Source organism: Talpa occidentalis, unplaced genomic scaffold, assembly GCF_014898055.3.
Source record: "Talpa occidentalis isolate TD23 unplaced genomic scaffold, MPIMG_talOcc4v2.1 talOcc4.7, whole genome shotgun sequence".
NCBI classification, from domain to species: domain Eukaryota; kingdom Metazoa; phylum Chordata; class Mammalia; order Eulipotyphla; family Talpidae; genus Talpa; species Talpa occidentalis.
This window is the reverse complement of record NW_023605083.1, coordinates 73,256,430-73,283,774: the sequence shown is the minus strand read 5'-3', so window position 1 is coordinate 73,283,774 and position 27,345 is coordinate 73,256,430. Positions and strand designations below refer to the sequence as shown.

Genomic DNA, 27,345 nt, shown 5'->3' with positions numbered 1-27,345 from the left:
GCCCCCATTTCCACACACTCCTCTTTTCCTCCCATTTCAGATTCAGGACAGCAGGAAGGAGGCCCCTGATCACACCTCTCTTCCAACAAACTCTTTTCCTGCATGTCTAAGGGAAACAAAGAATTGGTAAAATTCTTTGATAAAAGAATTGGTAAAATTGGTAAAATTTGGTAGCCATCTGCCTTAGGATTTTTTCAGCAACATAATAAATTCCCTTTACTGTTAAAGTCAGTTTGATTTGTTTTTTCCTATTTCTTGCAGAGGAAAGCTGCCTCTACATCTTACATGCTACAGCATGTACCCAGAGCTTCCTACCCATATAGGGCTCTGCTTTCGTTTTTTTTTTTTTTTTTTTTTAAACTATTTTTTTTTTAATAGAGGCATGTTTTATTTATTTATTTATTCATTTGTTTGTTTTTGTTTATACATGCACTGGGTACAGTCAGAAGCGCGGGAGGGTGAGAGAATTCACCAGAGCCAGAGCGGGGAGCAGAGCAGGCAGAAGGACCGAAGTACACTGCTGAGGGGAGCAGCGGGCGGCAGGAGGGGTCTGCGCGCCATGTGGGACCCTCCTCCGGTGGCTGAGGAGCAGCCGGGGATCGAACTGGCACTGCAGAGGCTGCTGGCAGCTTCGCAACCCAGCGCTCAACCGCTGCGCCACGGGGAGGCCCTAGGGCTCTGCTTTCAATGACATATTTCTAGATATTTATTAGACGAAAAACCCAGAATACAAAAGCCTGCAAATTTTTGTTCACTCTTCAGAAACTAATAAGACAAGTACAGTAGATATTTGTTGCTTGCTTTTCCAGCAGCACTACCCTTTTCTTCCCTGTTCAACAATCTTTGTATCTAATAATCTTTGAGGTTCTGGGAAGCTGTATTCCCCTGGCGCCAGGCACAGGATCTATTGATAAAACATTCTAGAGAATGTGGAGACAAAGACCTTTTTTAAGACTCTCTGACCACCCAAAAGCTGCTGCCAGTCATTCTGGAGCCACGAGGGGTGCCACTCGTGGGTTAATTCCAACCACTGCAGAGGCAGAGCCAGTAGAAAGAAAAAATGAGGTCTGTAGTCACACTGTGGCATGGCTGGATCAACCCTAGCCTGAAGCCATGCGCCTTAGAATTTTTCAGCAACATAATAAATTCCCTTTACTACTTTTAAAGTCAGTTTGATTTGTTTTTTCTATTTCTTGCAGAGGAAAGCAGCCTCTACATCTTAAATGCTACAGCATGTACCCAGAGCTTCCTACCTGTATTTAAGGGAGCATAGCAAGACTTGACACAAAATAAAAGGTGAATATGTAAGCAGGTAATTTGAGAGGAAAGCAGGCTCCCTGCCAGTAAGCAGACACAACAGAAAGATTCTTTTTACATAGAGGCTGCCTCCCCACTTCTTTCTTAAAGCCCAAGCAGGGTTGACACCTCATCACAACATCTATACATTTCTTGGCACCTGCTGGAGACTGGTATGTAGAGAATTATCACAATTATTTTTAGCTAGCTTTCTTCTCCTAGCAGAACAGAAGAGAAAGAGAAAATCAAATTAGGGGTAATATTTTGACGTTAACAAATGGATACTTTAAAATGTTACTCATTTAGTTTAGCAGCAGGAGGCCAGTAAAAAAAAAAAGTCAAAACACAAGATTATCTTTATAGCTGTGTCACATGCTTTGTATGGCAGGTCATTAGTACACTCCTGCTCCTCAAGCAGCAAGATAGCTGCAAAGCGGCAGAATAAAACCCACTGGACGCTGGCACTGACTACCTGCAATCTCATGAACTTACAGAGTCCTGGGATCTGTTAGAACTTTATTATGACAATTTTCTAATTTCTTTTGGGAGTGAAGAAGTGAACCTTCTCCCTCTCTGGCAGAGTGGGGCAGTAAAGATGGGGGTTATGGGTAAAAGAGGGAAAACAGTCCCTCTCCTTACACAGAGTGCAGTCATGTCCCCACTCTCTGGATGGAGACAGGCCTGGCAAGGAACCCCGAACTACAAGCAAACCATGTTTTCGGGGCTGGGCCCCCACAAACACACAAGCCGTAGTGACTTGTTTCAGACGAAGATGCTATAGTTTGAATTATATTGTTTAAAAAGCAAAACCAAAGAGAAAAAAAAATCCGCAACTGAACCACGAAGAATTTAAATACAAGCCTAATTTCAAAATTCCACGTTGACTGTATGCCCCTTTTAATTTCTTAATTATGGGGAGGTGCAGCAACCCTACTGGCTGGGGTAAGGAAAGCCCTATTTTGTGTGTGTTGGGGTACAGGGGAGGCAAGAACCCGTGCACAGGTCTAAACTAACCACGTCATCCAGGTTTTCCAGAAACATCTGTAGCTCACTCCCTTGCCAGAGAATCGCTCTCATTCACACTATGGAGTTCTCATGAGGGGACACTGGAGGGAGGGGGGTAAGAGACTGCATGTGAGGAAAGGTCTCCCATCAGGAGAGGTAATTCTGCTGCCTCACAGCACACTCTGTAGCTACCCTGGATTTTGGGGTTTGGGGGTCTCCACAGCTTCTTGTCTATCACTGGGATTTGGGCACATTCCTTTGTGGGTCTGAGCAACAATCTTCTTACCTATAAAATTAGGGCCTGAATATCTACCTGAAAAGGGTTTGGAGAACATAAATGAGGTAAGAATTTCAAAGTATCTTCAGGCTCATGGATATTTTCAATATCTGTTTTTTCTTCCCTTCAACTAGGAGGTGACATCTGAGGCTAGAAAACTGTTTGTTCAGGGATCTAGTCTTGCTTATGTATTTTTGTTTAAAGGTATCTTATTTAACATATGTTGTCAATTCACTGACAGTGAATTGGCAAACAGCCCTGTAACTCACGCCAGAGAAAGCTCCCCAGCACATTTACTTTCTCTGTGAGGAACACCCCAGCCTCTGTGCTTACAAACCCTGGACTTGGGCACCACACCAGGGCGCATTTAGAATAGTCACATTAACAATGAAAAGTACAAAATGTGCAAAAACAGGACATGAGATAGATCATCCAAAGGACCACCTTTGTTTACAGCCTGAGAGCTGGACTAGAAGGTAGAGAGTGGTTTTGACTGGCCTCAGCTGGGAGTGCCCACAAACCACCGCAGAAAGACTGAGAGTGAAGATTTTTTTTTAAATATTTATTTATTTATTTATAAAGCACTGGGTACAGTCAGAAGTGCAGGAGGGTGGGAGAATTCACCAGAGCCGGAATGGGGAACAGAACAGGCAGACTGAAAAGACACACTGCTGAGAGGAGTAGCAGGCATGGCAGGAGAGGTCTGCGTGCCATGTGGGACCCTCATCAGCAGCCAGGGATGGAACCGGCGCTGCAGAGGCTGCAGGTAGCTTCGCAGTCCAGTGCTCATCTGCTGCGCCACCAGGGGAGGCCCTGAGAGTGAAGATTTTTTGAGGTTACAGAGATTTTATCAAGAAGGTGAACTCACAGATATAGGTCCAGCAAAATAAGAGGGTTGTCTGACCTCTGTTTTGTCAAGTCTGAGTGTCTACACACACACACAGCCACACACACACACGGCCATAGTGGGTCTATCTTCCAGGAAAGAAGCCTCATGCCCCCATCCCTCAGCAGCTGTGTGAGTGTCAGTCCCGGTGTTGGTAGCAGGGGAAGAGGGCTGGGATAACAGGCAGTCCCCCCAGTACTTAGTGGGGATGACTGGCTTCTCTGTGTATATTTACTTTCCTCCCAGCTCAGTGCTCACCCTGAAAGCTGTATTAGATTGTTACTCTAGGAGTCCATGATTTAGAGACCCTTGACCCACCCACCCCAACCAAAGCCATTTTTTTTTTCAGTTGTCATTAGTGGTGGTGGTGCAGGATATTAGAGATGAGGATCTACCCCCCAAAGTGGGTGTCAGGGAGCCAGTGGGCTGAGGACCAGCTGCTCAGGAAGGAAAGGATCCTAGCAGCAATTAGCCAAACTTCCAACTCAAATTAGGCTTCATGAAACAAATTACTGTGCTTGGAAGAGAATTTTTCTCCAAGGAGGCTGCCCTCAGACTGTGGGCTGCCAGAGGCAATTGCACTGTGGAAAACCTGGCACCCACTGCCAAGTGTAAATCAAGTCCCGAGGGCCTAGTGTGGGCCTCCTGCCTGGCCTCTGGCTCAGCTGTGACTCTGGAGTCCCCAGGGTTGCAGTGAGCAGCAGCACTGGGAAAGGAAGTGGAGGAGGGGGTGATATGTTGAAGGTTGAAGCCAGCAGCCAAATTTTGCAATAGTTACACACACTGTAACCCTGAACACAGTACAGCCCTGTTGTACTTCTTTTTTCCTTTTTGGGGCTCTTTCTCCTTGCTGGTTGAAGAGGTGATATTTGGGGGTAATATTGCAGCAGTGCTTTGAGAGGTAAGTAACTGTGGGCTAGTAAAAATAACTACAGTTGTCGAAGATTAGTAATAGTTAAGTTACTGAAGTCTTACAGCCAAGCACTGTTCTAACCACTTTACTGGTCTTATCTAATTTAATCCTCCCCCCTGCACCCCAGCAACCCTCCCAGATGGGGAAACTTATTATATCTATAATTATTATATCTATAATATATCTATAATATAATATATTATATCTATAATATAAGGAAACTGAGGGACAGTGCACTCGAGTAGTAAGTAAGCCCATGGTTGCACAACTGTGCACAGTGGAACCCAGACTCCAAGACAGGCAGTCTGTGCTGCTGGCCTTGTGCAGTCAGCTGAAGCATCTTCAGCTTAATCCTTCTGGTTCTTAGATTATAGATGCAGAATTCAAGAGCAGCACATCAGCATTAGGCTTGGGCCTGCAGAGCCCTGCACTCAGGACCTCAGGGGAAGGAAGTCATGTCCCACAGCATCTCTCTGCTCAAGCACTTGGAAGGGGAAGAAATGGGCAAAAAGCATATGGAACAAGTGCCACAGAGGGTAGGTGCTGTGTGGACCCAGGTGTTGACAGCACAGGAGAGCAAGGAAGTGGGGGTCAGATTGTTGGGGAGTTGGAGATAGAGAATAAAGTGGCAGGGTGGGAGGTCAGGGGTCTTTAAATCATGGACTCCTAGAGTAACAACCTAATATAGTTTTCAGGGTGAGCTCTGAGCTGGGAGGAAAGAAAATATACACATAGAAGCCAGTCATCACCGCTGAGTACTGGGGGGACTGCCTGTTATCCCAGCCCTCTTTCCCTGTTTACCAACACCGTGACTGATGGGGGCATTGAGGCTTCTTTCCTGGAAAATAGACCCACTGTATACCGGAACACTCAGACTTGACAAAACAGAGGTCAGGCAACCCTCTTATTTTGCTGGGCCCATATCTGTGAATTCGTCTTCTTGATAAAATCTCTTCGTAACCTCAGAAAATCAACACTGAGTCCTTCTGCGGTGGTTCGTGGGCACTCCCAGCTGAGGTAGTCAAAACCACTCTCTACCTTCTAATCTAGCTCTCAGGCTGTAAACAAGGGTGGTCCTTTGGATGATCTATCTCATGTCCTGTTTCTGCACATTTTGTGTTTTTGACAATGTCAATGTCACTATTCTAAACGTGCCCACGTGTGGTACCCAAGACCAGGGTTTGTAAGCACAGAGGTAAGGAGAGCTTTGTTCAGGCATGAGTTACAGGGCTGTTTGCCAGGAGTTCACTGTCAATGAATTGACAACATATGTTAAATACGATACCTTTAAACAAAAAACACATAAAACAAGTTATGTATTGATCCATGAAAGAACATGTTCCCACCAGATCCTCACAGGAAGCTAAGTCTCTATTTCCTCCAGGATCAGAGGCTGAATACCCACTAACTCAGTGTTTGTGATAAATATGTAGAACAATACCATAAAAAATGAGAACTGATTGCCATTTTTTAAAAAGGTACTAATAGTCTCTGTCAACAAGTAACTGACAGAACAATTTGTTACACTAGGTACAGATAGTCAAGTTCATTTTGAAATAAAAACTTTTTAATAAAATTGTAATGAACATTTATTATCTACTAGCAGTCAGATACATGCAAAGAGAGTGAGACACACACTTGCTTTAAAGAGTTTCACAGTAAGAAAATTGATTAAAAAATCACAAATTTTATTAAAAGGAGAATACTTTGGTTAAAAGGAGCAGATTTGATCACCACCCTTAGAGTTTCTCAGTGAACTGTAATCAGGATTCTATGCAAGGCACTTTATACACAACCTTATTAACCATCACAACTCTTGTGAGATTCACATCATTGCTGTCTCTTCCATCATGAGAAAACCAAGCCTTGGAAAAATTCTTAAAAACTGCCCAAATCATTCAACAAGTTGCATAACTAAGAAGTGAGTGCAAACTCAGCGGTGTGTCTGCTTGCCTCCAGAGCCCTCTTCACAGGGCCTGGCTGCTGTGCTGCTGGATTTGTGTCCATTTTGTTGAAAGTCACCCCCCTTCCCACTCCCCTCCACCTGTGAAGTTGCAGACACTGTAGGGAAGAGTTTTGTGAGGGAAAGGCAGAGAGAGGGGACTTGCATTTAGGCTTGGCCTTCTCCTCCCCACTGAAAATTCAGAAAGTGCTTTGATAAATTAAAACCACAATTTGACATACTCTGAAGTGCTCTGCAATAAAAAGAAACCACATTTGTGTGTGTGCATGGGAAGCACTATAATAACAATTAGAAAGAACCACAGAAGCACACAAGGATGTCAAGCAATTGACCAACATTCCTGTTTTTATAGATCTTACCTATTTCATAGTACATTAAACTTTGTTTAATCCCATCAGGATTTATTTTCAAACTCATTTCTCTATGGGAGCTTTGCTCACCTGGGGAGAGATAGGCTGGACATAATGTCAGAAATGTCACATCCAGAGTGGAGATCTGTATGGATGTGACAAACTTGTGTACCCATGGGCTGGCGCCTAACCTGCAGCCTAACATTTTAAATGCTGGCCTTGATCCAGAACCACAGTAGAACAGCTCCCACTCAGAAAGGTGTATTTGAAAAAGTGACTAAAACAGCATATAATTTTTCTTTGACTTATCTGCTCAGTTCATGACTGCTAAAAATTATTTATTATTGTGAATTCCTTACATCAATGCTGAAAACAGACCTGCCTTACGTCACAGATCTGACAGCTCTGCTCTCCCCTCTTCCCAAGGCTTCATAAAAAGGTTTCTAATTAGCACAAAATGATTTTTATTTTCGAATTCCTATATCCAGCCAAGCACCATTTTAGTCCTAGTGTGTGGACCACCTATTCTTCTTAAAGAGCTCCCTGGAGAGACTGGTAACAACTTGAATTCTGCTAGAATACTGGAATTACAGGTCTCAGATGAGAGCTGAGGTGACAGAAATAATTTTTCAAGGATGAGTTAACATTTGATAACAATTTACACGGCAGGGGAAAGATGCCAAAGGGCTTATAGACTAATGGGAGAGACAAGCATTAGAGCTCTCATGTGGGAAGGGACATAAAGAGGATATGGCCATCCAGGCCACTCCGGGGCAGAAGATGGGGCAGCAGACAGGGCCAGAAGGCTGAGCAGAGCCAGCAGATGATGAAAGGGCGAGAACAGCATGGAGGGAGGGTTCTGTGAGAAGGACCATGTGAGCCCAGGCAAGAAGCATGAAAGGCCTGCCTAGTGCTCCTGAAGGAAGGAATAGACGAGGCCTCAGGGAAGCCAAAACACAGAGCCCTGCCTAGAATGGAGCAACATCAGACCCACCTCTACCAAGTGTGGGAAAGCAGACACTTGGCTCTCTGGGCCTCAGTTTCCCCATCTGTGCTCGGGTGATTACAAAATGAAGCCCTGCACGTGCATGTAAGATGAAATCTCTAAGCATGCCAAGCACTTGGAAAGGATGGGGGTCAGCAAACTGCTTCACCTTTCTCAAAACCAGGAGAGCAGTGTTTCAGCAACTGAAAGCATCACCACGTTTCTTGGCCTATCTCTGTATAACAGCTTTGAAATCTAAGTGTTAAAGTTTCTACATTTTTTGCCATCAATGCTAACAAAGCTGTTTTCATTTTGGATGAAGACCTACTCCATTTGTCCCCTTGGGTCCTCAGAGGCTCTGTCCTGTGGCTCTGCCTGATGCTAAAGCATCAGCCTGAGGGCAGACGGGGTCGCACTTGCCAAAACTGGTCTCAGTCACACCACTAGCCCCTCGTTCTCTTCCACCATGTGACCTTGCCTTTCCCACCACAGGGTAGATACTCATTCCATGTCCCTGGGAATCTGAGCCTTGTTGGAACAAAATGTAGCAGAAGTGATACTGGTGTTTCTTAGAATCACATTCCTGGGAGAGCCCACTTGGAACCACCGTGTGTGAGGAGCCAGGCTCTATGGAGGCAGGTAGAGGTGTTCTTGTCAACAGCTCCTGGAACTGACATAGCTGTGAAAGGCCAGCCAGGTGAGTGGTCACTGGATGTCCACCACATGAGGACTTCAGATATCTCCAGCCCCAGGCAACATCTTAGTGCTACCAGATGAGAGACCCCAGCAGGAGCACACAGGCATCCCACATAAGCATGAGAGATGACACGTTTTAAGTTATCAAGCTTGGGAGTGTGTGTTCTGCAGCAATGGAGAGGTGAACCAGCCACTGAAAACAGCTGGAGGTGGGTTTCACAGATGACCTTGGAAGCTGGGTTAGACACAGATGGGGAGGGGTGAGTAGACCCATGGCATGGACTGGTCAAAAAGGAGAGCCTGAAAGAGGGTAGAGTACCCAGACTATCTCCCCATCACAGTCTCACCAAGAAACCCTCTCATTACGTAACCAGCATGTGTAGGCTCACTTTTCAGTTTCTCCATTTTCATCCTGGAAGCAATCCCCCATCTTTCAAGCAAGAGACATTATTTAGGAGGGACTCCTGAGCCAGAAGCAGAAACTAACAGTGGCAAGCCTCAAAGACTCACTAAAATGTCTTCACATTTCTGGCTGAGTCATGAGTCATGCTTGCTCCTTGCCTCCAATTTAACTTCCTCAATTTCCATGAAGAAGCAGGTCCCCACCCTGGGAAACAGAAAACCAAATGCTCCTAAAACACCCAGTGACACACCACCACCCAATTGTCATTCCGACTGGTACAAAAGCGCAGTGACACTACCTTTAGGTGGAAGCATGTGGGAAGAAAGAGGAATTCTCCCCTTCTATCCTAAGCCATCAGCAGCAGGCATTTCAGCAGATGCCACCGGCTAACCCCGTATGGGAGCTGGCTACTTCTGCACCAAGCTGTGCATAACTCCCTGGAATCTTCCCCAGCACAACCCACCTCAAGCTGCCCTCTTTCTGCCCTTTGAGGAGTATGATAGGAAGGCAAGCAGCTTTTCTTTTAAAAAAAAAAAAAAATTGATTTATTGTTATTGAAAACAACCCTCCAAAAATTATTTTGAACTGCTACTAATGTTCAGTCCAACAGCACTAATGTGGAGAACAGGCTCTCCAGTGATGAGAGCACAGCGCAGGTTACCAGGGTACCAAGAGGGAGCAGCAGAGCTCACAGGGGGAGAAATAGCAGCACATCACCTTGGGAACGAAAACAACACACTAGCGGGAGTAAGAGGCAGAAAAGTGCTGTCACAGGGCAGGCTGGGCGCCAACAGAGGAACAGTCCACGGCGAAGGTGGCAGAGGTGGGCTCAGGGAGAGCACCCTCCACCAGGCCTGCCCAGGACAGGACAAAACCTAGTGCCAAAGGCCAGGGCAGGCCAGGGTCTGACTTCCTGCTCAACTGTGGTGCTGCCAGTGGGTCAAAGAAACCAAATGCACATAGTATCACGGGGTGTGAGCTGTTTCATGATCATTAAGGACTTAATAAACCAGGACTCTGAAAGAGGCAGATTAGAAAGATGGCAGTGGGCACCACTGTTGACTCCAAGCATCCCTGCGATGCTTTGGAGCAAGGTGTCTGACATGTATAAGAGCACTTCCCAAATGAAAAGATGTTATTTGGAGAAAGGGTTTCATGATCACACAAGGAAAACTGGGGAAACAGAATCACAACAGGTCTGTATGAGGATTAGGCATCCACGGTCCTCTTCTGGATGGGGTACAGCATTCAGTGTTCCAGGGGTTTTTTTTGGGTTAATGCTAAGCACACAGTCTTAGGGTTTGTTTTTTGTTTTCTTTGGTCACGGAGCATTTTGTTCTAATTTCTTCCATTTTTTTTTTTTAAATAAAATTTGTTTTTACTTGCACATTCACATAAGAACTGGCATATAGGCCAGAGGTGTGGGAAGTGATAGGGTTCACCAGAGACAGAGTGGGGAGCAGAACAGATGGGTCTACTGAAATACACTGCTGAGGGTACCATCGGGTGAGACAGAAGAGGTCTGTTACACCATATATGGGTTAGCTCCCTGCCTGGGGTTTGAACTCAGGCCATCTCAGTCACAGCGCTGAGACTTAACCCTTATGCCACCAGGGAGACCCCATGTTCTTCCAGTTTCATGGGAAAGTTTGCTTTCTCCCAGTCAGATGGTCAGCTTAAGAACTAGGACTGGTCTCTGCATACAGTTTCCTTTGAATTTTCAATATGGAGCTGCATATTAAGGTTATTACCTAAGGCAGAACACCAGGTACAGTGCCCCTCCTGAAGCCTGAGTGTCACTGAATGCAGAGTTGGGGATGTGGAGGGTGGGTGGCCCACAGGGATTCCATCAGAAATGTGGGGAACAAAACCGAGGCAGGCCTAGCTGGAGAGGCCACTGCTGCTTTAGGCTGGTGCTCCTCTGCCTCCGCTGGCTACTAGGTGGGCTGTCTGGAGGGTTAGGCCGTGCCGATGGTTTCAGTTCTGCTGTAAGCCTGGTACCATGTGAGACAAGCAGAGAACTTGAAGGTTTTACTTTCATTCAGATGGTAATTGGGTAGGGTATTATGCGTGGCAACCAAGGGCCAGTGGAGTTAAGTGTGGACAATGGACTGGTGACAGTCGTGAGGCGTGCAGAGTTGTGTGAGTGTGCAAGAGCTATGTGATGTGTGCAGAGGGAGCAGGTCCCACCCTGACTGAAGGCCTGCAGGAACTCTGCCCAGCCCTCACTCCTAGTACCTGACTCTGGGAGGCACAGAACACGTGCTCTGTGGTTGACAGAGGTTTGTCTGTTTTGCTTTTAGAGCTGAAAGGGAAAGGAAAGAAGAATCATATTGGAATGGTATCACCTGACACAATCCAAATGAGACCTCCAAAAGACTAGACAAAACAAAAAATATTCTGAGTACTTTCTCCAAATATAGTACACCCCACACTGGAATCAGGATTGCCCTGCAATCCAGTTTTTATGAGGAATAAAATACCCTTCACAGAGAAAGGATCACGCCAGGACCTCTCTCCTATTTAATCACTGGTGATGTGTCAGATGGCTGCAGATAAGAACATGTGAAAGCCATACGGACACTTGGGTGGCCCCAGTGGAGACTCAGAGAAGGGGACCCCTTGTTTGATCATTGTCACCTCATCATGCTATCCCTTGGGCCAATCCCATTTATTTTGACCACCCTTTTTTGTCATGTCATCCCCTTTCAGCTACTGGGCTAAAGTTATTGGGTCAAAATCTGCTCTCAAATCATCAAGCTGGTCTCAGGGGGAGAAAAGCTAAAAGGGAGCAGGAGGCTCATATGACTTCATGAGGAAAGAGAAGACAGGGAGCTAAGCTAACTAACCTAAAACCAAAAGGAAAAATTGTTCAGGGTGCTAGGATTCAAGATGGGGAATAATTAGCTAAAGGTAACAAAACAGGAAAGGCTGAGCAGGCTCTATGACCATGGGTTAGAGCTGTGCAATATTACATTAAATTGTGGAGGGGATTCAGAACTTGGGATAATCCTCCCGGTATGTGCGCAGTGCAGTTCTGGGGCATGCATAAAAGTGCTTGACTATCCTCTAGTTTAGGCTGAAATGCGATTTGCCTGTATGTTTTAATGAGCAGGTTTGGGACCCTGACATGCTTTGGCACTGGATGAATTAGCTCCATCGTATCCCAAGAAGCCAAGTATGTATTGGTTAAAAGTTTGCATTGGAGTGACTTGGAAGAATTCATAGATGCTTGGCATTATGTGATCCTTCAGCAGTCATACAACTAGAAAGACTGGGCCTGTCTGTTCTAGACGCTGTGTACAACTGTGGGTAGCACACTCTTCAGGGTTTTCCTCTCTCAACCAGGCAGTTAGTGGCTGACTGTCAGCCCAGCTGGGAGGAATCCTTTTCACAGAGCTCTTGGCTAAACCTTTTTCCATGGTGTCTACAGATCTGTCACCTTGGCTCTGAATCAGGTGGGGACTCAGCTCACAGAAGTCTGGGAATAGGAGAAAACATAGAGGATGGAGGGGTCACTTCAGGCCAAATAAGGAGAGGCTGTCAGGGAAAGTCTGCTGGAGTTACCTGAAGAGAGAGCTATGCAGATAAAACTGAAAGATGATAAGTTAAAGAGAAAGCAGAGCTCTCAGGGAAGACTGAGTATTCTCTCAATAACAGCAGAACTCCCTGGAAGCCTGTCACATGAGCTGACCTCACCCCTGCCACTGGACCCAAGCAGCCATGACACTTATCACCAGAGGCAGAGGAGGCTGTCAATACCACAGCCAAAGACCAGATACGTGGGTGAGGCGCATACCACTAGTCAGGTCCAATGCTAAAGAAAATGAAAAATAATCTGTGTATATAAGGTGTGAAAGCGATGCCTCCAGAAGCAGTGACTGCAAACCCAATGGCCTTTTGCTGGAGTGCTGTTTCCTTTAAAAAAGGTGGGATCTGAATTCAGGCAGGCAAGGGGTGATATCCACTGGGGACTGCAGGAGCTATGTCTAATGGAAACAACTTTGGGGCAGGCACAAGAGGGAGGCATTGCACACAAGAAGGGGCCTCTGGAACAGCCTCTCTTGAGGTGCAAATGAGAAAGAAGCCCTTCCACTTTCAGGTACTCACTTCCTCATCTGCAGTGGAGGGGGCTGAGGGCCTCATCACCCCTCCTCACACTAATGGCCTTTGGCTCTGTGGAGCTGAGTGAGGCTGTGAACACACCTCCCTAGCTCGTCATTTGGGTGGAGGGCCTGGGTTCATCTGCAGTCAAGTGGAAACACCTAGGCCAGGCAGGCTGCTGGGTTTCAAGCTTCACCAGGACTCCTGGGTAAGTATTGAGGCCCAAAGGAAACAGGCTACGGGCCTGGAACAGAAGACAATCTAATGGGAAGAAACACACACTTAGATGCCCTAAGCAGGCACACTAGAAGTTATATGTTCCCCACCTAGGCCACTTGTTTAGCCCACCACTCTCAGTTCTAACTTCTGGGGGTTCAAGAATCAAGTGGAAGTGAGGGCAGCATGGTGCCAGGGACTGAGGTGATGGTGCTGGCCAGAAAGCAACAGAAGTTCAGTACATTTAACTGGGGGCATAATGTCCACATAACAGTGAATAGCACAAAAAGAACCCACTTTTGAGCTACTTCCTGATTTTTAGGCATTTATGAGAGATTAATAATCACTAGTTACTACATTTAGAATCATACAGAAGGATAACACTAGAATCAGCTTACTGAGTATGAATTTTAATCCCCTTCATAGTGATCTATAAAGATACTAGCTTTTAAGAAACTGTTTCAATCACACTTGGATACAAGGATCCAAAAATTAATAAAATTATTGAGTCCTAAGACCCTAGAATGGTGTATTCAATAAAATTTGGGAATTGATATGTACTGATTCAGTCACCTATGGATCTTCCCTAAAATGACTACGTATCTGTTTAAATTGTTTCCATAGTCCTTTTCGACATGGGAAAACAGTTGTTCCGGTATTTAAAAATGTCACACAAGATGTCTCATCATTTGCTCTAAGAACATCCTGGCTCTGGGCAGTCCATGTGCATTTATATTTTTCTCAAACATTTACTGAGCTCTCTGTGCAAGGCCCCAACTGGTTCCTGGGAGCTGTCCACCTGCCTCAGAAGCCAGCCAGTGGAATAATGTGGGTATTTGAGCGTGTATATTCATTTGAAAAGTTCAACCTGCTAAAAATGGAGCTACCATACGACCCGGCAATTCCACTACTAGGGATCTACCCAAAAGACACAAAAACAGTGATTCAAAAGAGCACCTGTACCCCTATGTTTATTGCAGCACTATTTACAATAGGTAAAACCTGGAAACAAGCCAAATGCCCAAAAATAGATGCCTGGATCAAGAAGATGTGGCACATACACACAATGGAATATTATTCAGCAATCAAAAAAGATAAACTCATACCATTTGCAGCAATGTGGATGGAACTAGAAGGAATTATGCTCAGTGAAATAAGCCAGAAGGAAAAAGAAAAATATCGGATGGTTTCACTTATAGCAGGAATATAGGGGAACCCAATAAGACATCAGTTTAAAAAAATAGTAATAGTACAAAACACAACAAAGCAAAAATGGACAATTGTAAATCAGAGATACTGCAGGGGAAGAGGAGGGAGGGGGATCAGAGGGAGGGAGAGAGGGAAGGTGGGAGGGAGGAGCACAGGGGACTGAGGTGAAGGTGCACGGGTGCATTGGGGAAGGAAACTCTATGGGGACAACACCTGAGGGGGTGGGGGAAGCAAATATTGTTTAAAAATGAACAATGATGTAAAAATTTAAAAAACAATTAATATTAAAAAAAAATTTAAAAAATAAAAATTCTGGCCAAAAAAAAAAAAGAAAAGTTCAAAGTCCATCACAGATCTCACATATGGCTATGACACTTCGGGGGAATTCTCCTGTCTCCATTATCCTATTTGGGGCCAAGTGCTTTTTGTAAGTCGTTGTCTTAGGCTATAATTTTGGGTAACTGGGTAAATTCCACAACTGGAGGCCAACCTAAATATTTTTAAGTAGGAATTTTTCCTTAGTCATTCAGCAATCTGTAACTGGCCCTTGAAAGGCCAATGCAATCAGCAAACTCCATGAGGTCAGATTTCTGAAGACTGGAAAACAGGAAGGAAAGGCTCATGATCAAATAAAATAGCAGATTAGCCAAAAAGTCTAAATAAACTCAGGTTTGGGAAAGAAGTAAACTTGAAACCTTCATTTCTGAGTAAGAAGATGGACAGAACAGGACTAAAATGACTAAATGGAGTTAATGATGACGTAGACATGTAGAAAACACAATGAATTCTTTTTAGCTTCCATTTTTTTCAGGGCTAATGACCTTTACTCAGGGAAGAGTGGGAAAACGATGCTAAGGTGGAGCCGAAAAAGAAATTAGAAAAGAGATAATGAAACAATTGTCTGGCTAGGCACTTAAAAGAAATTCAAATCTCCAGATCTGAGGAATTTAAACTTCCATGTGGTAGAAGCAACCTTAAATCACTGCTGATAATCTTGGACAAATGATAAAGAGTGATGCAGTACCGATGTTCAAAAGAAGACTAAACTTATCCCTCTCTAGGATCAATTACCTTGCTATTGATCCCCAGAAAAAAACAACCAACTCTAGATCAGATGAATTTAAAACAGCAGGTGGTCAACAAATAGCACAGTCAACAAGAATTGCTCCAAACTGGGTTATAAGTCAAGCAGAAATGGGAAATAATACAGATAAGAAAAAAAAAAAAATTTTTAATATATTTATTTATTTATTTATACAAGCACTGGGTACAGTCAGAAGCACGGGAGGGTGAGAGAATTCACCAGAGCCAGAGCGGGGAGCAGAGCAGGCAGAAGGACCAAAGTACACTGCTAAGGGGAGTAGCGGGCGGCAGGAGAGGTCTGCGCGCCATGTGGGGCCCTCCTCCGGTGGCTGAGGAGCAGTTGGGGATCGAACCAGCGCTGCAGAGGCTGCGGGCAGCTTCACAACCCAGCGCTCAACCGCTGCGCCAACGGGGAGGCCCAAGAAAATGTTTTGATTTTAGCAAGGCCTGTGACTAAATTTCTCATGATATTTTTGTAGATGAAATGACGGATTTGGGCAGGGCTGGCAATAAAATTCTCCAGTTTAGCATTATCCTAGACAAAACATATTTCAGTCTATCAGGTGAAAGCACACTTGCCACATTTCTTAATAACCTAAGAAAAGTGGCTGTATTTATTGATAGACCCAAAATCTAAATCCCAAAAGGCTGAAAAATAAAATTTATAAGGGAAATAAACAGAAATTCCCTTATTTAAATTTAAGAAATTAACCTCATATAACAGCAGTTCCTATAGAAAATATCTTATGTCTCTATCTGCCCACCAACACCATAAGCACAGGCAACCCACCACAGAGCCTTTAAGAGGCAGTGCTCCATACACAGCAATGGCCTTCACCCCAGGCTTGGTGCTTGCTCTTGGTAGGTGACAGTTAGGGAGGGACCAGGGAAATAAGGAGGTTTTGCTTCTGGGCATGAAAACTGTTGAAATCTGAAAGGCTGCCTTCAGAAAGGAATAAAGGGCAAGTTGGACAATGATCCCTTAGATTCATTCAAACCTTAAAGTATTCTGCTTTGATGGGTTGCAGAAATCCTGTGTGCTCCCTTTGGGGCTCTGGCTCGCTATTCTCCTCATATAACTAAAAGAAAATACAATGTCAAGGATAGCTGAAGTTCTATGACAGAGTTTCTTCATGCATTTTCTGAAATCTGTGATCCTAGTCATCTTTCTGGAATGAAACTCAAAGGAAATTTCCTAGTGCCTCAAGTCTCTATTTAAAAATACATTTTATACATCTGGATTTCAAGATTAACATCCCCAAATGATAGAGAGTACCCACAACCATAGCAAGGAGGTAAAGGGGGGGGGGAGACCAGGAGATAGAGGCACCAAATGTTGATCCTACTCTCCAAGCTTGCGCCTGAGCAGCACTGATCCTTCACCATGTGACTGAGTCCCAACATGGTCACTTGGGAAATTAAAAGACAGAGATTTTATAATGCTTAGCTAACAGGACTGTAGTAGGACTCAAAAGATGTGAAAAGAAGTGATTGCATTTTATACACTCAATACTATCTCACAAATACAATGTTAACATTTGGAAATAGTTAAGTAGTATCAGAGCTGGGAATAAAATCCCCTGTATCTATGTCCACAGATGCTAACAGGTTCAGGTCACTCTCTAACAGGGAATGGGCAAAGGAAGGAAAATAATTATTTTTAAAACAGTTTAATCAACACAAATCTTAATCCTCTGCAAGAGGGGTGGTTTCTAATCCTAAATTTGTATTTACTGAGTTATACTGGACAAATTATCAATCTGTCTGTGGCTCAGCTTTGTCATCAGTAAACTGAGCATAACCCTTTCTATGTTGAAGGACTATTGTAAGGATTGAATGTTACATATATTAAGCTGTGTCGGTAGTGCCAGACACATAATGTGGGCTATGATCTTGTTGTAATTAGAATTATTACTATATGTAGTTGCTTATAACCATCTGCATCTCCTAGGCACATGCCAAGGCTCCTTACATTGTCATTAAGTGAACAAAGCAAAGGAACAAGCTATGCACGTTCTTTTCCACCTTGTTCTGGAAGAGCCATCTTGAGAATGGGCTGTTGAGTGGCTCTTCCAAGAACACCTCCAAGAACACCTTGGCATGTGGGAATGGTACTAAACTGTTTGGACTTGGGACACACTAAAATATTCAGGGGGAAGAGAAAGAAAGCATGGAAACAAAAAAGGCCAGTTTCTAAGTGTAGATCCTAGTATTATTGAGATCTTTCTGGTCTCATGGTCTCAGGAGTGAGTGGGTAGACAAGTTCTGTGAGAGTGACCTTATCCTGGGCCTGTTCCCATCTCATGGACAGTAAAAGAGAAAACATTCTGTCTGAGGTTTGCAGATGGCTGAATAGAACATATTCAAAGACGTCTCAAATTTCTTAAGCTGATTGTGAACATTAAAACCGCCATCTATCTTGTAAAAGAAAAATAAGACTAACATCTTCCTGAGACACAAAAATGCTCAATGTCAGAAAACAAAGAGTTAAAAGTAAAATTTAAATATGCGAGGGGAATAAAGCATTAGTCTCTGTTCCTTCCTTATTATTAATGTAAATAGAAAACATTATCATCTATCCAGTATGCGGGCAGGAAACATGCAGGAATGCTTTGTACCCAGGAGCTAGCTTTAAAACTATCCCTAAAAGCATGACAATGATGAACTAGGTAACCTGTGTGCAGCTATTAAAATGTAATGCGTATTTCCAATTCTACACCTCTAGGTCTGTCTACAAACCCGAGGTATTCACAAGGTGACTGAGAGAAGGTAGATCCAGCTCTACTAGGACTCACACCTTCCCTCCCATTCCCCCCCAGTAAATGTGTACTGAGTGGGTGGATAAATGATTTGTTCCACTCAGGCCATTGAACTCCAAGTCTCTCTGGTTAATTTTTAACTCATTGGCCCAATCTCTAAAGAGAAGGTTAATTAGATGTTTTTCACTGCTACATTAGACTGTTATAAAGACATTTGCACACAAGTCAAGAAATGGGACTTCTTGGATGCTGAATTCAATTTAAAAATGCTGGGTGTTTTTCTAAACTCCCTCAAAGATTCATACTTAAACAGAATAAAATTTCACTTAAAATTTAAAACTTAAATCTGACTACACTACCATTGAGTAGATTAACACTGATCCATTTAAGAAACAGTGCCCATTACTTTTTCAGATGTGTCTAATGATTTTTTTACTGCATGAAATGAATTATAAATACGTCACCTTCCAAATTAGGTCGTATCTGTAAACAAGCTTTCAGCAACAAACATTCAGACAATGACTTATAAATCCAGACAATGACTTACCTATTTTAGAGCTGTCCAACAGAAAAACAATATAATCCACAAATGTAAACTCCCTGTGCATTTTTAAATATTTGAGGAATCACATTAAGAAAAGTAAAAACATGTAAAATAAAGTTTATCCTAACACATCAAAATATTATAATTTCACTTGTAGCCAATAATGAAAATTATCATGAAGTATTTTACTTTCTGAATGTGTGTTTTGGTGCTTGAACTCCAGCTTTATCCCCACAGCTCATATCAGTTTGTACACTTGACTAGAGGCTGTTGTGTTCAACAGCATAGCTTCAGACTAATTTTATAGTTACAATGTAAAATTGGGATGTAGGGGAAAGGGTGGTAGGATGGGGCACAGAGAGGCAGATGGGGTATGGGCATGCACCCATCTGATAGAGGCAATTAAAAAAACAAAATAAGGGCTTCCCTGGTGGTGCGGGGATTAAGTCTCAGTGCTGTCACTACTACCGCCTGAGATAGATCCCAAGCCAGGGAGCTAACCTACATACAGTACAGCAGACCTCTCCTGTCTCACCTGCTGCTACCCTCAGCAGTGTATTTCAGTAGATCCAACTGTTCTGTTCCCCCTCTGTCTCTGTTGAATCCTCTCACCCCCGCCCCTCTAGCCTACACCTCAGTTCTTCTACACAAAAATAAATAATAATAATAATAAAGTTAAAATAAAATAAACTGGTTTGTACCTTGATTAACTTATTTATAGAAGGGATACTTGAGAAGTATCCCTTGCTAAATTAGCACATTAATCTTTGGAAGATGAAAGATACTGCTGCTGACCTTGTTAGAAGAAAAATAAAGACCAAAATTCTCTAGGAACCCCAGACTATGCTGACTGGTAATTTTCTTAAAAGATATGTGAATACAATTTCAACTGTTCATTTGTGTGCAATGATGGTTTTCTTTTTCAACATACTCTGCTAGTTTGGAGCACAGAAGTCAACTGAACAGCCCATGTGGTCTAACAAGATGCACTTGAAGGCATTTACCAGGTACCCATTCAGCCTTCTCTAGTAAATTCCTGTAATGACTGATTGGTGTAGACAAACTTACAAGTTCAAAAAAGGCAAACATTAAGACTATTATGTACTATACCACATGAGGCTACAAAAACGTGTCCAATCCCAGGGAGAATCAGAGATTATGACTAAGCTATTTTTAAAATTTTGATCCTATTTCTTTTTTTTTTTTAATTTTTTTTTAAATAATAAATTTTATTTTTATATTCCCCATACAATTGCAACCCCCCCATCTGACCCCAATCCCTCCCCTCCCGCCCCCCCCCCCCAAAAAGTGTCTCTGGTTCATAGTTTTTTGTTGATTTTGATTTCACTTTCTTATAGTTATTCATTTTCCTGGTCCCTTATTTAAGTTTTCTAGATTCCTGCTATGAGTGAGACCATCCGGTATTTTTCTTTTTCTTTCTGGCTTATTTCGCTGAGCATGATCCCTTCCAGCGCCATCCATGTTGCTGCAAATTGCATGTGTTTATCTTTTTTGAATGCTGAGTAATATTCCGTGGTGTATATGTACCACATCTTTTTGATCCAGTCATCTATTTTTGGGCATTTGGGCTGTTTCCAAAGCTGAGCTATTGTAAACAGTGCTGCTATAAACATAGGGGTGCAGGTGCTCTTTGGAATTGATGTTTCTGTGTCCTTTGGGTAAATACCTAGGAGTGGAATTGCTGGATCCTATGGTAGCTCTATGTTTAGTAGGTCCAGAAATCTCCACACAGCTGTCCATAGTGGTTGGACCAGTTTGCACTCCCACCAACAGTGCAGGAGACTTCCTTTTTTCTCCACAACCTGGCCAACATTTGTTGTTGCTAGTTTTTTAATATGTGCCATTCTCACTGGTGTAAGATGGTATTTCATGGTAGTTTTGATTTGCATTTCCCTGATTACAAGTGATGTTGAACATTTTTTCATATGCCTGTTGGCCATTTGCATTTCCTCTTCTGAGAAGTTTCTTTTTAGCTCTTCTGCCCATTTTTTGACTGGATTATTTTCTTTGTTGTGGTTGAGTCTCATCAGCTCTTTGCAGATTTTTGTGTTGATCCTATTTCTTAAATTGATTTTCAACATGATCTTATTTCTTACCCCTCTTAACCAAAGACTAAAGTTAAAAAAAAAAAAATCCGTGAAAAAATGGTGATGGACCAGAAGTTTCCAATGAGGCCAAAGAGTGGTTATAGAGATGTGGTGAAAATGGCTTCCTGGAAGGGGAGAATTGGTAAATGTCATGGAGGAAAAGGTTATTGGATATGAGGTCAAGGATCTAGGAGGTAGGGAAACGGTTACATCATTCACAAGGTTAGAGTAGCCAACGTGATGGCAGGGACAAGGCAAAAGGGAAGTCTGAGAGTCCAGATTTTCAGAAACGTCTGCCCTCTTACACGTATTTCTTAAGCACAGGGCTGACTCATTTCTTTTTACCAGGGAGGCATCACAGTAGTGATATCCATTATTTCCTCCTGCTTACGAAAATCATAAGAATTAGCCAGCCCATCACAAGAGACCCACAAATGGTGCCACTGACATCTATACAGAACATGTTTAGTGCTCCGGCTGCTTAAATACACTGAGGAACAAAACTGGAGTTTCTACCTGAATTCTAGGTGACTGCTACTGCATCACTCATTCTTCCACTCAACAAACATTTCTTGAGCACTCTCAGGCACAGTAAGGGGGGTGTGTGTGTGTGTGTTTCAGGTGGGGATAGGGAGAGGGGGTTGTTCCTAAAATATCACAAAAACAGGAAACCTGTAAGCAATGAAATGTGCTTCTGGCTCTCCCAGCTGGGAAGTGGAATCTCTGTAAGACTTTCTCCCATTTACCACTTCTTTGCTTCTTTCTTTCTCACTAGTACACACAGAAATATAAATGCAAAGGCCATGTTAAAGGTGCCCAACTATGTCCACCCAACACTGACCTGTAGAAAACAGGAGCCAAGGTCCCAGAGATCAGCTACTCTGGCAGGACATGAACACACTGTGCTGCTGCTGTGGTTCTGACCCTCAGCATCTTAACAGCCCTTATAGCAGAGACCACAAGAGAAGTGGGACACTATGCAAAGTAAGACCAAGGCAAAGAGAAACGTGGCAGAAGCAACTGAAATGGAGGAGTCAGTCTCAACAAATTTCCTGACCACATTTTTTAGGACCTGTTCACTATGCTGAAAAGACTGTTACCTTTATCAACTATTATTGGGCCCAAAAGGTGACAGTCCCTGGTTTCCTAATGATACTGCTTCTTTACAAGCTTTTCGTTTTTTGATACATCCACATTTTGACTCATTTTATCTTTTTACAGACTAAATGCCTAGGCTCCCCAAATTCTTAGATGTAGCCTTACCTCCTGGTGTGATGATACTTGGAGGTTGGGCCTTTGTCAGGTATAAGTAATTAGAATAACATGCACTTAAGAGGCTGGAGCCCCTATGGTGATGATGAGATCAATGCCTTTAGAAGAAAGGACACCAAGGGTTTGCTCTCTACCTCTCTGCCATGAGAGGACTTAGTGAGAGAGCGGCCATCTACAAGCAGGAAGAAAGTTCAGGCCAGAACCAGACCATGCTATACCATGACTGGATTTGTAACTTCCAGAACTGTGATGAGAAATAAATTCCTGTTGTTTAAGCCACCCAGTCTATGGTATTTTGTTATGGCAGCTGGAGCTGATATGCACATCCAACTTTACTTTGCTTTATATCATTTGGTACAATCAAAAAAGTTGCCAAGATTCTAGCAATTCTTTCATTATTACTTTATGTATCCTAAATTCAAATGTCCTAGATACTCCAGCTCATTAGGAAAGAACTGGAGGAGAAGAATAAAGTACCAGGTACAGGGTTACATTCCAGCAGAGCACAAAATCCATCTTTGTTAAAAACATAAAGTTGATTATTTTAAGTAGTATAATTAGAAGGTCTCATAGGTTTGTTTTCTTTTGGAGTACAGTTTTTTTTGTTTTTTTTTTTAATGTACAATACTGAACTTTTTATGTGAGGCACTGTTCAAATTAAATTTCAGTTAAATTTTATTATATTAAATCCAAGAATTTCAAATTAAAGAAAATGGGAGGGAATGTTTAAAAATACATATGACCTCTGGGTGCCTGATCCACTCCAAGTAAAAAGCTTATGATGAATTGCTCATTTGTTCTGCTTTGCAGACCCTCACCCCACTGCACTAACTTTCTCTAAATTTGCAAGCCAGCTCAGGCAGGTTTTTAGGTGGCTCTATTTTGTAGACTGCTCATGTGAAGGCACTGCTTTTGACCTGCAGCAGTTTATTTTCCACGTTGCCAAAAGGGAATTGTAGTAGTTAGGGAAAAGATTCAAGTTCTAATTTACGACCCACAAAAACTCTAGTCACTAACACTCTTAGAACATGTAGATTTCAACACTGAAATGGGCTTAAACACCTTCTGGAGTGAACTTTCACTATTACTGGTAATAACTATGCAATTTTAAATCCATTTTGATTTCAGGATATTGATGTAAGTAATATTAACTAAAATTTTTAAAAAGTCACAGCTCGTTTCCATCACAATAGTCTGTGTTCAGGCAAACCTAAGACTATCAGCCTAGAGATTTCAATGATGCTGATCAGAGTGGAGGGAGGGAACTCCTAGCCACACCAGCACTCCAGCCTCTTCCCAGCTCCTCCCCACAGAAGAAAAAACATAACCAAAAGTCTAATATGTATATAATTGGGGGAATTCCTTTTGAGTCCAATGAATAATAAGCATTTATTTCCAAAAGTGACTGATATCTGGAACCTGGTCTGAGGAGTTGAGAGAAAATGTCTACATCACGGTTTTAGATGATTCTGAAAATGGCTGAGTGTTTTACTGTGATGGCTTCTGTCATGACACAATTGAAAGTTTACATATAGGTTTTGTGTATATTAATTTGCAAGCATTCTTTCAAGATCTCACTTGCTTCATCATAAAGTAACACTGAATCTGGGAATTACATATGGAACAATGAAGGTTTTGATAAAGTCCACATCTGTGTGAGCACTAAGATGCTTCTAGGGCCACCTTTTCTAGGTATTTTGATTCACCAATCTCTTAATTTCCAAATTAGACTAAAGGGATCTAAATAAGCAAGTTACAAATTGCAAATAGACCCTGGGAACTGATAACATTTAGTGCAAATACTGGGTTAAAACTGGGTTAAAACACTGTTCAATCTTTTTGTCCCTTGAGGTAGATTTATTCTCACTGTAGTTGTTAGCAAACTGGCCAACAACGTAAAGAATTATTGTTTCTAGTGTACCGTCAATAAGTGCATTGGGGTGCTGAAGTCGGATAGTATGGTAACCACCTAGGTGGGTTTTTTACTTATTAGCATATTGAGGGATTCTCCTTTCACTTTGGGATTTTCTGGTTCTTTGCATAGAATATTAAAAATTAAATACAGGTCCTTGTAGTTTTTACATTATACTTAGTTGTTAGCTTGTCTTCTGAAATAAAATGAAAATCAACATAAAAGAGAGTGATTAAGGAGACTAAAAGTAAGTGGCAAGAAACAACTTGAGGCCTCCCTAGTGGTGCAAGGGGTTAAGCACAGCACTATGTAGCTGTCTGCAACCTCTGCAGCACGGAGTTCGATCCCCAACCAGCCAGGGAGCTACCCACAAGGTGCAGCAGACCTCTCCTGCCTCGCCCGCTGCTCCCCTCAGCAGTGTATTTCAGTCAGTCTGCCTGTTCTGTTCCCACTCTGCCTCTGGTGAATCCTCTCACCCCTCCTCCCACGCACCTCTGGCCTGTACCCCAGTTCTTGTATGCATAAATAAATCTTTAAAAAAAAAAAGAAACAACTTCAATAAGTTAACTGATTTTTATCTGAAGGGGTCATTCTGCTTACTCTATAGCTGGGGGAGTAGGGGCAGTGGTCCCACAGAGGTCTGTGTCATCTACATTTTACAAAGTCAGCACCAAGTGAAGGCCCACACAGAAATAATGAGCAAGTGTTTATATTTAATGTCCTTCCATGCTGGTAGCATCACACTCTGAGTACTGCTTCTCCTAAAACTTCAGAAAGCCTCCCTAGAAGCCCAATCTCTCAGCCACACCTGGGAGATCCACACATGTGCTTCCTTTGCAGAGGCAATCCAACAACTCTGAGGCTCCCCGGGGCCCAAAGAAACATGTCCTAGAGCAGGTGGTGAAGCCACGTGCGTAGCCCAGGGGCAGGTATCAATCTTTGTCATCACTCTTATTCTAGCCTTGTACACAATAAGAGCTAAATAATATTAGATAAACTAAATGGTGGAACAAGAAAATCCTCCAAAAACAGAGATAATGTATAGAATCCATTACTAAGTTGTCTGCTATGGGGCTTTTGCTTTTCCACACCAAAAACTAGGGCATGTAAAACTAAAATTAAACTTATGAGGATGATATATTTGAGACTGCTTCTGCACTGGAACACTCTGCTCACCCCCACATCCCTAAGTCAGTTTCCTATGGCCATCCCTGCAAAGTCCCTTTTGCCATATTAGGTAACTGTTCACAGGTTTGAGGAATTAGGAAGAGGACATCACTGAGAGCCATTATCCAAGCCTATTCCATTCCCAAAAGACCTAAACATAAGCACAGGCCTTATGTATTTATTCTAAATTAGGGAATAAAAGCAATTGTCTGGAAGAAGCAGTGAACTGGGCAAGTCCATCTATAACCAAGATGTTTGCTCACCCGCAGTTAAAGGTTCTCCTTGCTTCCCTCCTCAATCACAATTTACATACTGTAAACCCTGTCTTTGAGTAGATAAGGCCTTTTTACTGTCAAATTCTCTAATTTGTCCATAATACCATCCAGTTTTAATGAAAAAACAAAATCTGCATATCCCAGTGAGTCCAAACCAGTGAAGTTACCATGAGGCCTCCTGAGGTCTCCAGATGCTCAGCACATACTCATAAGCCATGTAGTGTTGTGCTTCCCTTCTGCTATGCTGTGACTGCTGGACCACTGGTGGCTGCTTTCTAGTAGTTAAAAAATTTTATTGGAAGGAAGAGAGGAAGGATAGATGGATGGATGGGTGGGTGGGTGGGTGGATGGATGGATGGATGGATGGATGGATGGACTGGCGGATGTACAGATGGATACACCCAGAACCCTCTGGGATAGAAGAAAGAACATCCGGTTCTTCCTGCAGCATTAATTACCTAACTTCCCTAAAATGAGAAAGAGGAATCATTTTGCAAACAAATTGAAGGAATTGTGTGGCCTATTACTAGATTAGAAGTTAATCTTTCGTTTTTAATATTCATTTTATTTATGCATACAAAAACTGGGGTGTAGGCCAGAGGTATGGGAGTGAGAGGATTCACCCGAGTGGGGAGCAGAACAGGCAGATCTACTGAAACACACTGTTGAGGGGAGCAGCGGTTGAGACAGGAGAGGTCTGCAGTGCCATGTAGGTCAGCTCCCTCGCCAGGGATTGAACTCATGCTGCAGTAGCTAGCAATAGCTTGATAGTGTTGAGACTTTAACTCCTGCACCACCAAGGAGGACTCAGAATTTCATCTTTCTTCCTATTCACATGCCTCCTGAGCTTCCCCCATCTCCCCAAAACTATTCTAGGGGTGTTACAGGATGCATGGCTGTGGCAGGGGGAGGAGCACTCATCCAGGCCACAGGAGCAGGCTCCATCGTCTCAATCCCACTTCCACTCCTGCAGACATCGCAGGCACCTTGAAGTACAACTGTCAGAATGCTATGAACTGGACATCCTGAGTGGGGGAATTTTGGGAAGGAGGATTCATGGTATTAATTTTTCGGTTCCCTGACCAGAGGTGAGTCTCTAGGTAACAGGAGTTCAACAGCTGGACTTTGATGCTATTCTTCCCAGATCACTGGTGCTCTGTGCTTGAATTCAAGTTGGTAGATAAATGTCTACTCTTTCTAAAGTAGAGCATCTAGAATGGGAAGGTGCCAGATTTCATGGGTTTACTTCTCTACTGCCCTACAGCCACAGCTCTTCCCAGGAGGGTACCAAACCTAAAGACACGTTATCTTGGCTTGATTTTTATGGTTTAGCTACCATTATAAGCTAGATGGCTGCACATTATGAACTGCAGATAGTGGAAATGTTTTTGACCCCTTCCTTTTTCTAAGTCAGGCTCACTGAAACTGATAGGAAAGTCTACAACTGCAAGTCATTCAGTACTTCAATCAAATACCATGTGTGAAGGAAGGCCAAGAAAATGAATCCTCTGATTATTTCAGTTGGAGGTCTTAAAAGATTTCCCTGTGTGATGCACTGAAGAAGTTCACTTGAACATAGACGTGTGTGTGTGTGTGTGTGTGTTGAGAGGGGGTACAGTATCACTCCTGCAATGAATAACATACATTGATGCTCAAAGAATATTTTAACTTTGACAATAATGCTATGTGTGGCTTTTGTAGCAGTAACCCAGAGCATTTATTCAGGGTCTCTTGAGGCGACTGTCTTCCTGGCAGGCGCTGCTGTAAATACTATGAATGGCTTAAAAAGTAAAAAAGAAATGAAAATGAAGAAGTCCAGATATGATGGAACTACAAGAGAGAGAAACTAGGAATTTCAGATGGTCTCAAATCCCCAAATTCAAGCTGTCGGACATGCAAAGATAAACATGATTCCAAAAGAT

The 27,345-nt window shown here is 42.9% G+C and overlaps 1 protein-coding gene across 4 annotated transcripts in view; it reads right to left on the bottom strand.

Annotated features, from left to right (window-relative positions):
- DAPK1 (death associated protein kinase 1) overlaps positions 1-27,345 on the bottom strand; it is a 219,982-nt gene that overhangs the window by 108,085 nt on the left and 84,552 nt on the right. The window lies entirely within an intron of this gene.